Source organism: Schistocerca cancellata, chromosome 2 (genome assembly GCF_023864275.1).
Source record: "Schistocerca cancellata isolate TAMUIC-IGC-003103 chromosome 2, iqSchCanc2.1, whole genome shotgun sequence".
NCBI classification, from domain to species: Eukaryota; Metazoa; Arthropoda; class Insecta; order Orthoptera; family Acrididae; genus Schistocerca; species Schistocerca cancellata.
The window spans coordinates 575,959,495-575,973,888 of NC_064627.1; the positions used below are offsets into that span (position 1 = coordinate 575,959,495).

Sequence of the window (14,394 nt, forward strand, 5' to 3'; positions counted from 1 at the left end):
ATATATATATATATATATATATATATCAAAATGATCATGGCCTTAAAATTACTTGTCGAAAACATTTTTAAATATCTTTAAATATCACAAGCTTCCATGTTGTTTGCTCCTCTCAGTTCGATACACAATTCAGAATATACCGCAATTACCAACAATAGGACAAACAAAGAGCTACTGAATATCATGTAGTGGCCTGACTTGCAACACTCCCTGTAATATACCAATACACACAAACACAGTAAACATACATAAGACAAACTATTTCAAACGAGAACAGCTCAAGGTTCTACCGACACCTTCTCACCTGAAATAGGTAGAAATAGGCCATTATTAACCAACATGCTATTTAGACTACACTCCTGGAAATTGAAATAAGAACACCGTGAATTCATTGTCCCAGGAAGGGGAAACTTTATTGACACATTCCTGAGGTCAGATACATCACATGATCACACTGACAGAACCACAGGCACATAGACACAGGCAACAGAGCATGCACAATGTCGGCACTAGTACAGTGTATATCCACCTTTCGCAGCAATGCAGGCTGCTATTCTCCCATGGAGACGATCGTAGAGATGCTGGATGTAGTCCTATGGAACGGCTTGCCATGCCATTTCCACCTGGCGCCTCAGTTGGACCAGCGTTCGTGCTGGACGTGGAGACCGCGTGAGACGACGCTTCATCCAGTCCCAAACATGCTCAATGGGGGACAGATCCGGAGATCTTGCTGGCCAGGGTAGTTGACTTACACCTTCTAGAGCACGTTGGGTGGCACGGGATACATGCGGACGTGCATTGTCCTGTTGGAACAGCAAGTTCCCTTGCCGGTCTAGGAATGGTAGAACGATGGGTTCGATGACGGTTTGGATGTACCGTGCACTATTCAGTGTCCCCTCGACGATCACCAGTGGTGTACGGCCAGTGTAGGAGATCGCTCCCCACACCATGATGCCGGGTGTTGGGCCTGTGTGCCTTGGTCGTATGCAGTCCTGATTGTGGCGCTCACCTGCACGGCGCCAAACACGCATACGACCATCACTGGCACCAAGGCAGAAGTGACTCTCATCGCTGAAGACGACACGTCTCCATTCGTCCCTCCATTCACGCCTGTCGCGACACCACTGGAGGCGGGCTGCACGATGTTGGGGCGTGAGCGGAAGACGGCCTAACGGTGTGCGGGACCGTAGCCCAGCTTCATGGAGACGGTTGCGAATGGTCCTCGCCGATACCCCAGGAGCAACAGTGTCCCTAATTTGCTGGGAAGTGGCGGTGCGGTCCCCTACGGCACTGCGTAGGATCCTACAGTCTTGGCGTGCATCCGTGCGTCGCTGCGGTCCGGTCCCAGGTCGACGGGCACGTGCACCTTCCGCCGACCACTGGCGACAACATCGATGTACTGTGGAGACCTCACGCCCCACGTGTTGAGCAATTCGGCGGTACGTCCACCCGGCCTCCCGCATGCCCACTATACGCCCTCGCTCAAAGTCCGTCAACTGCACATACGGTTCACGTCCACGCTGTCGCGGCATGCTACCAGTGTTAAAGACTGCGATGGAGCTCCGTATGCCACGGCAAACTGGCTGACACTGACGGCGGCGGTGCACAAATGCTGCGCAGCTAGCGCCATTCGACGGCCAACACCGCGGTTCCTGGTGTGTCCGCTGTGCCGTGCGTGTGATCATTGCTTGTACAGCCCTCTCGCAGTGTCCGGAGCAAGTATGGTGGGTCTGACACACCGGTGTCAATGTGTTCTTTTTTCCATTTCCAGGAGTGTATATTATAGATCCAGAGCATATCACTTCCCTCTATATCTTGCAAATTATTTTGATCACACTCATTGTATTACATTTTATTTTTATTTTTCTTTGACATTTGCTTTATATAAATTACATTCTCATCAACTACGCAGAAACAAATTATATAAAACCATTTTAACAGTTCTTAAGCATTCAATTTGCTGTAACCTTACAGTAATTTTTATATATTATGTTCTTTATATTAATTAAAAAACATTAACAACTGTGTACCAATAAGATTGTAACAATGATAAGACTTTGCTGTTGGATTTAGAAGCATCCGACCCACCTTACATTTCAAGACAGTTGATTGCTCTGTACTATTAATAAAATACATAGATAAAATTAAATCGACATTTAGCAGATGAAATTATGACACTGTCAGATCTCCCTGGCAGCAGAGTGTAAGATACCACAAACTACCATACAGTTTTCCTGCATACACTTTCATCTTTGTTCTGTCTGTGAATGGGTTTGTTTATAAAATAACTTTTTTGTACTAGTAGTTACAATTTTCTTTTTCTTTTTCGATCGCGAAATGTGTTATGAGTAACACTTCCCATTTTCTAATGCTTTTTACTGTATTATACCACTTCATTCGTGTTGTTTGCGGTGTGGGACGTGCTGCGTTTTTCAGTTGCCTTACTGTAAAACATTTATACTGCATCACGTCACATATCGCAAACATCACGAACAAAACGACGTAATGCACAGAAAACGCACTAGAAAGTGGGAATTATTCCACGAAACACGCCGCGCAGAAGGTAAATAAAAAGAAAGTCATGACTGTTAGCAGACGAAGTTATGTTATAAACAAAAACATAAGTTTTTACAGTTGCATACTTTCATTAAAAGGGATTTTCCGCTTGCCGCAGGCGGTCTTCGTAACCATCTTCTCTGTGCGTACACGCTTCCCAGGACGGATTCACGGATAGACGAGATGGTTAAGGCGGTCTGCCGGCCGGTGTGGCCGAGTGGTTGTAGGCGCTACAGTCTGGAACTGCGCGACCACTACGGTCGCAGATTCGAATCCTGCCTCGGGCATGGATGTGTGTGATGTCCTTAGGTTAGTTAGTTTTAAGTAGTTCTAAGTTCTAGGGGACTGATGACCTCAGCAGTTAAGTCCCATAGTGCTCAGAGCCATTTTTTAAGGCGGTCTCTCGCAACTTTCACAACTTTCTCCTCCCAATGTGAAAATATTTTGTTGACACCGACCTACATAGGGAGGAACGATCACCAAGATAAAATAAGGGAAATCAGAGCTCGTACGGAACGATATAGGTGTTCATTCTTTCCGGGCGTTATAAGAGATTGGAATAACGGTGAACTGTGAAGGTGGTTCGATGAACCCTCTGCCAGGCACTTGAATATGATTTACAGATATCCATGTACATGTAGATGTAGATAAGCGGAGAATCGACATTCAAGCCCCGGTCCGCGACAAAATTTTCATTGGGCAGCAGCAGGTATGAATTCCGTGCCTGATACAGCTGTTGTCAAAGAATTCTAAGTTGCGACAAAATTTTGTAATATTACTATAGCTGCAGATAGTGATTCATGTCCACCGAGCGAGGTGGCGCAATGGTTAGCACACTGGACTCGCATTCGGGAGGACGACGGTTCAAAGCCGTGTCGGCCATCCTGTTTAGGTTTTCCGCGATTTCCCTAAATTGCATCAGGCAAATGCCGGGATGGTTCCTTTGAAATGGCACGGCCGATTTCCTTCCCCACCCTTCCCTAATGCGAACTTGTGCTACGTCTCTAATGACCTCGTTGTCGAGGGGACGTTAAACGCTTATCTCCTGTCTATTCAGACGTACATGCAGAACGAACAGATATTGTAATAATGAGTTTCAGCAACCGTTTTTAATCGACGAGAAGGAAATTTTGTGTACTGTTGTTGCCGACCTGATGACCAGTGGAATATCTAATCAACTGTAATTTGGATTCCATATCTTTTGCGTTATTATTCCGCCTGGTTATCGCTGTCATCTTAAATATGTAAGGAAGGAAGAACCTAGTCATTGGGGGAGTGCCATAACTTCTTATTGCAGAAGGGTGGGGCAGGGAACTGTCTTAGAATGAGAGCAATAAATTGGTCCATGTTAATATGCGTCTAGTGGCTTAACCATCGCGCCTTCTTGTCCGCTCCCTTGAAGACGCATTCGAGTCCCACACAGCATCTGACGCCGTCGGAGTCCACCACATTTCTCTCTCCTGTTCTCGCCGATCGCAGCCCCGCTCGCTTATTTTCGGGCGCTGTGCGTCTGCAGACCTTGTTTGCACCTTCCTTGTCTCTAAGTAGGGCGCGGGGGTCCTGGAATACCCGGCACCCGGTCGCTGCGGCCGTGACGTCGCGAGCCGTCGTTGGCGGCGCCGGCGAATTATGCTGCACCTGCGGGCCATAAAGCCCTTGTTTCAGACTTGGCAGTCCGCATTCCGGCCTTGGCAGATTTACACAAGACATGCTAAACGATCCTTGCCCTTGAACCTCCGAAATACCAGTCACGCCCGTCGCTTAAAACATGCAAGTATTTGCACGGACAATATAAAGTCGCCTCGTCATTGTTATAACACCTGTTCCGCTTACGTTATTCTCTCCAAAGGCGACGTATCTGCAAGGTTTCTTCTTTACATACCAACAGCAGATTCGTCAAAACATGTTTTCGGGAACAGCTCTAGCCTACGCAAGAGTACTCACTGCTATACAATGCGGTCGAAGGTATTAATAGACACTTAGCTTGAATATCAACTCAAATATTTCTCTTCCCCAAGTGGCAGCTAACAGCTGTAATGCCTGAAGAATAGCTGCTGCGTAGGAAGCACTATGTTCTGAGACAAATGTATTTGATCCCAGAATGTTTCGTAGGGAAGAGTGTAGTACCTAGAGCATTGTGTCCCTAGGAATACATAATGTTTTTTGATCGGTACATCAGTATAGTGACTGATTTTAGAATCACATCAAGGAATACGCACTAACTCGCTATAAGCAGTTTGGCCAATTTCTAGTTTTAGTTGTTGTTACGTATGAGATTGTGTTTTGTGGAATATTTGCAAATGTTTCGCATTCTACACGTTTAAGGTCAAAAAAAAGTATACACACTTTGAAGCGTCATAGAATATTTATTTCCCGTTCTACAGTGATAAATTTCTGGAAATCGAAAGCTTAAAGTCCAATTGGAAATGTGATTAATGTTCAAACTGGTGGAATTCAGCACCAATACATTTCTGAGTACGAGTCACCACTGATCCGCACATCGTACCAGAGTGTCCAATGAGATTTCTGCGCACACTGCCTGAATCTCATTCCAAAGTGTGTCCGGGTTACGTGGTTTACGTTTGTACACCTCATCTTTTACTGTGCCCCATAAGAAGAAATCCAGCGGCGTGAGGTCTGGAGAGCGTGCAGGAAACTCGATTGGTCCCCTACGTCCTATACTCTGGCCTGGAACATTGTGATCCAGGTATGCTCGTACGTCCCTATGATAGAGCGGTGGGGCGCCATCTTGTTGGAAATAAAACTGATCATTACCGTATAATGCACGAATGACAGGGAATATGGAGTCAGCAAGCATTGTTAGGTACGTTTCTCCAGTAACAGTACCTTCAAAGCGGAAAGGCTCAATGACTCCCCTTGCAGACAAACCACACCACAAATTTACACCAGGCAAATTCACAGCCTTTTCAACTGTAATGTGAGGATTATCTTCAGCCCAGTACACACAATTGTGTCTATTGACAGTTCCATTGAGTTTGAATTGGGCTTCATCCGACCAAATTATGCTACCCATAAAGCTATTTGGAATGTATTGTTAATTCTTCAGGTACAGAATTTTATGGTGAGTAAAATGATACATATTTCAGAACTATTTAAACATCATGTGGGTTGTCTATCACACTATACCAAAGCATAATTCTCCCGGTACCTCTATATGGTTCTGAAACATTTACATTAGGAGAAAGAGAGGAACAAAAACAGCTGGTCTTCGAGATAAAGATATTAAGGAAAATATCTGAGCCCAAGAGGGACATCTGTCACAGGAATAGTGGATATCAGAGAGCCAGGAACTGGCAGACTTATACTCGCAAGCTGATATTGTCCGAAGGATGAAGAAAATATGTGGTCAGGGCACCTAATTAGGATAGAAGAGAAAAGACTAGCGAGATTAGCTTTCTCAGGATCCGCGGAGGGCATAAGAGGCCGTGGAGGCCACAGAAAAGATGGGAACATGGTGTCAACAGGATACGCAGGAGATGGGCCTGAGAAAAGGAGAATGGACCACGAAAGTCAGCAGCAGAAATGAGCGGTGGAGGAAAGTAGAGAACGCATATGATATTCCAGGCCAAAGCGACAGTTTAGAATAAGAAGAAGAAGAAGAGTGAACTGTTAAGTCATACTTTGCTGGTCGTGCACCATCTTGAATCTTGAAACAAAGGAAAGACTTACCACAGACCATGTGAAACTTGCAAATGTTGTGAGGTTCTTTAATGTCATAATAATTTGTCCTGTCTTGAAAACGGAAACTGGTTTTAGTTTACAATAGCTTCTATTTCAAAATGTATTTGTAAATGTAAACTGGTTTTTGTTTCTACAGCACATTTTGTTTTCACTTTCTGATTATTGATGGTTCAAATGGCTCTGAGCACTATGCGACTTAACTTCAGAGGTCATCAGTCGCCTAGAACTTACAACTAATTAAACGTAACTAACCTAAGAACATCACACACATCCATGCCCGAGGCAGGATTCGAACCTGCGACCGGAGCGGTCGCTCGGCTCCAGACTGTAGCGCCTAGAACCGCACGGCCACTACGGCCGGCTTCCGATTATTGATCTGGAGAAGAGTAATAATGTAACAAATAACGATTAAATACAATGTTAACAAGATTTTCTCGATTGAAACGCTTTTAAATTTCAATTTAATATTCGTCTCTATGGACTTAGCCATCTTTTACCTTAGAAAATGTTTTCACATTCGAAAAAATCTTAATTTTCCGGAATAATTTTTGTAATTTCAGGAAGATAACAGCACATAACAAGTGAATTCCATCGTTTGGGAATGGAATAATAAAATGTATTAAACTTGTAATACATGGCTAAGTAGAAGCAAAAGTCTAAGAAATATACAAAGTACAACACACTCCCTATTATGAAATTACAAATTGGGCTCACAAAAAATTCGTCCTACGATATTTGTTGTGTGTATGTAGCACATTAAGCTCAGAATAGAAATGCATTTATTTAAACTAAAATACAAATTCTCCTTGCGCACGGTATCGTAATTAATAGAGAAAATTCACAAGGCTGAGGGTATTCGACAACAGATGTAAACATGGTCCACATATGGCCCCTTTGCGAAATAACTTTGAATGTGTGATTACCAACCGCCACTGGCTTCGATAGATACGCGTCCTAGGTAGTATTACCGATGCACTCCCCTTGTAATTGGGCGAAAATTTCACACATGACCTATCTTTACGATACAGCACTTTACATGTTACAAGGCTTATACCCGATAATGGATGTGTTCCGCATGTGGATCTCACATTTTGATACAATACTGCACTAATTTCTGTAGTTAGTTATGAATTGTTTCAAACTCCACAGGAGCATTTAAATTCGCTGCTCCACTTCTTCAGCCGTATCGCATCAGCGGGAGAAATGTACATTTCATTTCTGAAATGACTCCAGATAGAAGCATACAGAGGACTGAGGCCTGATGATCTTGGAGACCCTGCTCCACGTACTCATTTTGTATCGTACTGACGCGTTACATGTCACGTCAGCAGCAAAATGAGTGGGTGCCATATCGCGAATGTAACACGCTCCCCAATTTGAGCTCAATTTGACGGGGACTGAATCAAAAAGTTAACATTTCAATCAATTGTTATTGGTTTCTCCGTCTTAAACTTAACTGTATTTAATTAAAGAGAATTTTACACCACACTCTTTTCGCTTTTATTTACAAAGACTCTTCTGTGGTCGTTCTGGAAATATGGAAAGCGCCTGGAGCAAGATCCTCGTTAATTGATCGCAGTAAGCTTAAGATGGAGAAACCAACAATAACTGATTTTAGCAGCTGCTGCGGAAACTGGCCCTGTAGACAAATATATCATTAAAGCACTCCGTCTTCAGGCCACGAGTGGCCTACCGGGACCATCCGACCGCCGTGTCATCCTCAGATGAGGATGCGGATAGAAGGGGTGGAGGGTCAGCACACCGCTCTCCCGGTCGTTATGATAGTATTCTTGACCGAAGCCGGTACTAGTCGGTCGAGTAGCTCCTCAATTGGCACCATGAGGCTGAGTGCACCCCGAAAACTGGCAACAGCGCATGGTGGCCTGGATGGTCACCCATCCAAGTGCCGATTACGCCCGACAGCGCTTAACTTCGGTGATCTCACGGGAACCGGTGTATCCACTGCGGCAAGGCCGTTGCCCAAATATATTATTACATCGCAAATAATTTGTAGCAACTATAACTACTCGCCAACGTGACGAAAGTTATGGGATACCTCCTATTATCGAGTCGGACCTCTTTTTTAGCGGCGTAGTGTAGCAAATCTACGTGGGATGGACTTAATAAGTAGTTGTAAGTCCCCTGCAGAAAGCCATTCTGCCCCCATAGTGGTCTGTAACTGCAAAAGTGTTGCCGGTGCAGGATTTTGAACACGAACTGACCTGTCGAGTATGACCCATAAATGTTTGATGGGATTAAAGTCGGGCAGTCTGGGTGGCCTACTCATTCGCGCAAATTTCCCAGAATGTTCTTCAAACCAGTCGCCTAAAACTTTGGCCCTGTGACACTGCGCACTGTCATCCACAAAAATTCCAACGCGTTTGGCGACATGAAGCCCATATGTGGCTTCAAATGGTCTCCAAGAAGCCGAACATAACCATTTGCAGTCAATGATCAGTTCAATTGGACCAGAGGATCCAGTCCATTCCATTTAAACCCAACCCACACCCTTATGGAGCCACCACCAGCTTGCGCAGTACCTTGTTAACAACTTCGATCCTTGGCTTCGTTGGGTCTGCGCCGCACTCGAGTCCTAACATCAGCTCTTAGCAACTGAAATCGCAACTGAACTGACCACACCACGGTTTCGCAGCCGTCTAGGATCCAACCGACAGGGTCATGAGCCCAGGAGAGGAACTTTAGGAAATGTTGTGCTGTTAGCAAAGGCACTCGCGTCAGTCGTCTGTTGCCATAGCCCATTAACGCCTAATTTCGCCGCACTGTTCTAATGGATACTTTCACCGTTGATTTCTGCTGTTATTTCACGCAGTGTGCTTCTCTGTTAGCTCTGACGACTCTGCGCAAACACTGCTGCTCTCGGTCATTAAGTGAAGGCCGTCAGCCACTGCGTCGTCCGTGGTGAGAGGTAATGCCGGGAATGTGGTATCCTCGGAACACTCTTGACACTGTGGATCTCTGGATATTGAATTCGTCAGTTTGACAGAGCACTGAAAGACCTGAGTCGAAACAAGGCCCCCGGAGTAGACAACATTCCATTGGAACTACTGACGGCCTTGGGAGAGCCAGTCCTGACAAAACTCTACCATCTGGTGAGCAAGATGTATTAAACAGGCGAAATACCCTCAGACTTCAAGAAGAATATAACAATTCCAATCCCAAAGAAAGCAGGTGTTGACAGATGTGAAAATTACCGAACTATCAGTTTAATAAGCCACAGCTGCAAAATACTAACACGAATTCTTTACAGACGAATGGAAAAACTAGTAGAAGCCGACCTCGGGGAAGATCAGTTTGGATTCCGTAGAAATACTGGAACACGTGAGGCAATACTGACCTTACGACTTATCTTAGAAGAAAGATTAAGGAAAGGCAAACCTACGTTTCTAGCATTTGTAGACTTAGAGAAAGCTTTTGACAATGTTGACTGGAATACTCTCTTTCAAATTCTAAAGGTGGCAGGGGTAAAATACAGGGAGCGAAAGGCTATTTACAATTTGTACAGAAACCAGATGGCAGTTATAAGAGTCGAGGGACATGAAAGAGAAGCAGTGGTGGGGAAGGGAGTAAGACAGGGTTGTAGCCTCTCCCCGATGTTATTCAATCTGTATATTGAGCAAGCAGTAAAGGAAACAAAAGAAGAAATCGGTGTAGGTATTAAAATCCATGGAGAAGAAATAAAAACTTTGAACTTCGCCGATGACATTGTAATTCTGTCAGAGACAGCAAAGGACTTGGAAGAGCAGTTGAACGGAATGGATGGTGTCTTGAAGGGAGGTTATAAGATGAACATCAACAAAAGCAAAACGAGGATAATGGAATGTAGTCGAATTAAGTCGGGTGATGCTGAGGGAATTAGATTAGGAAATGAGACACTTAAAGTAGTAAAGGAGTTTTTCTATTTGGGGAGCAAAATAACTGATGGTGGTCGAAGTAGAGAGGATATAAAATGTAGGCTGGCAAAGGCAAGGAAAGCGTTTCTGAAGAAGAGAAATTTGTTAACATCGAGTATAGATTTAAGTGTCAGGAAGTCACTTCTGAAAGTATTTGTATGGAGTGTAGCCATGTATGGAAGTGAAACATGGACGGTAAATAGTTCGGACAAGAAGAGAATAGAAGCTTTCGAAATGTGGTGCTACAGAAGAATGCTGAAGATTGGATGGGTAGATCACATAACCAATGAGGAAGTATTGAGTAGGATTGGGGAGAAGAGAAGTTTGTGGCACAACTTGACCAGAAGAAGGGATCGGTTGGTAGGACATGTTCTGAGGCATCAAGGGATCACCAATTTAATATTGGAGGGCAGCGTGGAGGGTAAAAATCGTAGGGGGAGACCAAGAGATGAATACACTAAGCAGATTCAGAAGGATGTAGGTTGCAGTAGGTACTGGGAGATGAAGAAGCTTGCACAGGATAGAGTAGCATGGAGAGCTGCATCAAACCAGTCTCGGGACTGAAGACCACAACAACAACAATGACTTCCGGATCTGAATGTTCCAGGCGTCTAGCTCCAACTATCATTCCACGTTCAGAGACTTAATTCCCGTCGCGTGGCCATAATCACACCGGACACCGTTTCACATGAATCACTTGAGAACAAATGACAGCTCCGGCAATGCACTACCCTTTTAGAGCTTGTGTACGCAAGATTACCGCCATCTGTATATGTGCATATTGCTATCCCATGACTTCTGTTACGGCAGTGCAATTCATAAAGAGCTCAATGGCAGCTCATAAACACAGTTTCGCAGTTGTCTCGCCATACATCTTGGGGGAATATGTGTGCATACGCACAGAAGGGGAAGGTCATGGCCAGTATTGCCAGAACTATATACTTATATGGATATGGTGTCTGTTCCTTCGGACATGTCCGAAAGAACATGTCTTCCACGAGTAATGAGTGTGTTGGTGTGGGACACTACGAATGTAGTGTGTGCACATAGGTGAGAATGTGGGTCTCGCGAGAGGCGTGCACGACATAGTCCCTGCAGTCGCGCTATCCTCTATGTCCTCGGTGGCTCAGATGGATTAGCCGGCACGATAGCTCAGCGTGTTCGGTCAGAGGGCTAGCTGCCCCCTGTAATAAAAAAACTGAGTTAATGGATCATCAACGAACTGAAACGGGTGTCTTTCGACGTCCGCCCAGAGCAGATACAACGAACGAAAACCGAACAACATGAGATTTTAAAAAAATAAAATAAAAAAACCTTGATATATATGAACGCCCGTCAGCAGCTGAAGGTATTAATATAATTCTAATTTCGTTTATTTCTTCCTATATTATTACTTCGGGGATTATGTCAGAATGTGCCAGCACAGATAAACCTTTATTTCATCTCTACCCGTTGTATTTCCTAGCGTAAACTATTTAATCCGTCCAACATTAATTCTCAGTCTCAATCGTTCAGTAGAATTTACTCTCACATATCCTATTGTTTTTTACTTGCTTTATCAGAAGTTTCAGTCAAGAAAATCACTTCAAAGCACTCAGATCCTTTACTATTTCCGTAGCTTTTTCCGTACATAACAGGCACAAGCAGTATACGACCAGCGAGTAATAGTGATTGATTTCTATTTTGCTATATGAATAATAATAATATTATGTGGATGTTACATGTTTACGTAAGTACTTCTCTTTTGGAATGGCTACAATCGTCCAGGGATAGGCTCAGTTTCTTCTAGATCTGAAATAGTTGGTCTGCGTCTTCATCTCCAAATAACTAAGAACACTAATGGAATTTTAACACTGCCAACTTATTGCCATCTCTTTATTTCAGCGACAAGTAATATTTGACGTCATTTTCAAATAAAGTTCCACAGTTTTATGACAGTAATCAGTTAACAATTTCGGAGGAATGTGTCCGATCTCCTTTTGTTTTCAAGACCAACTTCCAGTCAGTTGCATGCAGTAAAACCGCGAATAACAAATTCAAAGAGTCCACAAGTCCTATATATCTGAGTATTTTCTGTAAAAGAAATGTGCTCTGTGTTTTTGACAACATCGATGAAATTTTGGTTTCATAGATTACTCTATTACATTAAAACATATTTTTCTTCATACATTATCATTCTGTTACTTTTTATTTACAGTGATCGTGAGAGAGGAGTCAATCTATTTTTTATGTAAATTATGCAAAATGTTTTCATAATTTATAGAATGGGTAGTGTTATAGCAAACCAAGACGAAAATAATGAAAAACTGAGTTTTGAGCAAAAATTGAAGATCATGAAAACTCGATCAGAAGTGCTGTTAGATGATTCATCTTCTAAGAATCCGGTATCGAACGATTTAGTTTAGAAAAACGAGATGGCCTTTAATTGTTATATTTGAAGCTTTGCTACACTCTATATACAAGGTGGTCCAACCATCCCGCGCAGTCTTGTTGTATGTAACCCGTAATTTTTCTACATCTCTGGTAAACGTCAGACACTCATTCCATTCCTAGGAAATAATGCGATGTGCGGGGTTTTCGGGCTAGAAGAGAAGGGATATCGCTAGCGTCACTATTAATTAAATATTCTAAACTCACATTATTCTGTAAAACGACGACAGATACGTACAGAAGGCGCGTTGTAAAAGTTGGCGGGTGTATGAACGATAAACGGACAATATATATGCTGAAAACAGAATATTCGAGGTCTTGCCTTTGTTAGCTTGGTCTGAGCAAAGTCGTTCTTCAAACAGAGTCCAAAGCGTTGTTGGAAGTTTAGAGCCCAGAGGTCCGGTACTCGTCAATTTTTTTGTAATCATGAAGGAAGTGTCAAATTTGCATCGTTGCAAGGACACTTTACTCCATTGATTCATGTCACTACACTCTGCACATTCATTCTCTCGTTATATATCCAAGCAATTAGTGCATGGGTATTTTATTTATCTGTAAGGAAGCTAGACAAAACGCTTCATAGGATCAGTGCTTGCATCACGGACCCTTTACGGAAAGACGGCAATCTGTAGTCGTTGCGTTTAGGAACATAGAAGATGTCTGCATTTTAGTTCAAATAGTTAGGATTTGATAAGCGGTGTATTCTAGGATATTCCTGTTATAGTAAACGTATAATTAGGTATAATTTTTATTATTATTAGCACATCGTTTCATAACATAGCTATGGTGTATTCGTATCCTAACTTGGCGATCAGAAAAACAATGAGTAATGTTCTGTTATAACTTGTCTGAGATCTTGGAGTGTCTCATCTACGAATTAATAACAGCACTGGTACCAGATATACAAGACGCAAGAAATATAAGTGAATTTTCTTAGCGGTAAGTATAAATTCATTATAAATAATTATTGTTTGATTTCTATGTCTCACAGCAAGAATGGAGATTACTTGAAGAGTACAGCCATATAATGTTTATAACGAATAGGTGCCGAAAATCCGCACGCTGATATTGAGTGTTTTTAATTGATTTCTGTAAGCATTGAATCGTTTATTGCATTTTCTGTGGAGCAGTTTTGAATTTCGCTTATTACGGAAACTAGTCTACAGTCCAATTAAAAACGAGAAATGTTAGCAGACAATGATGAGTATCGTAGAAACTATATCTCTTAAACTATATCGTCTGCAAATAACGTGTGAATGTCATAGAGATATGACTAGCGGCGAACAGGTTGGCGAATCATCATTGCACGTCTTTTGTCTGCAAACAAGTACTACTGCTCTGCATTATGACGCGTTAAATAACTGTTATTCTTACATAGCAAACTTTCCCACACGTTGGTGAAAAATATTATTACTGATATAGAAATCCGTATAGTTCCTGAAGTAGTACTACACAAACCTATTAGATGGAAACCAACTTTCAGATGCTGAACACAGCAGACAGCACCCTGAGTGTTCCATGTGTTTGTTTTCATGTCTTTGACTTGTTTCTCTGCGCTAGAGATGCTTATTACTATGTCCTCCATACGGGAGTCTGTCCGATGGTCAAATGACAGTATATATTTACAATTCTCCTGCGTGAACGATTTCATGAAGGCGAAATTTAAAACTTCGACTTTCGTTTTGCTGTCTTCAACTGTTACAACAGGCTGGTCAACAAGGGCCTTAGACCCACTAACCAATTTGACATAAGACGGAATTTCCACGGGTTCTCTGCCAGAACTTTTGCTAAGGTT

The 14,394-nt window shown here is 42.9% G+C and overlaps 1 protein-coding gene and 1 pseudogene across 1 annotated transcript in view; both read right to left on the minus strand.

Annotated features, from left to right (window-relative positions):
* LOC126156646 (histone-lysine N-methyltransferase, H3 lysine-79 specific-like) overlaps positions 1–14,394 on the minus strand; it is a 715,177-nt gene that overhangs the window by 165,165 nt on the left and 535,618 nt on the right. The window lies entirely within an intron of this gene.
* Positions 8,122–8,239, minus strand: LOC126163404 (5S ribosomal RNA; annotated as a pseudogene).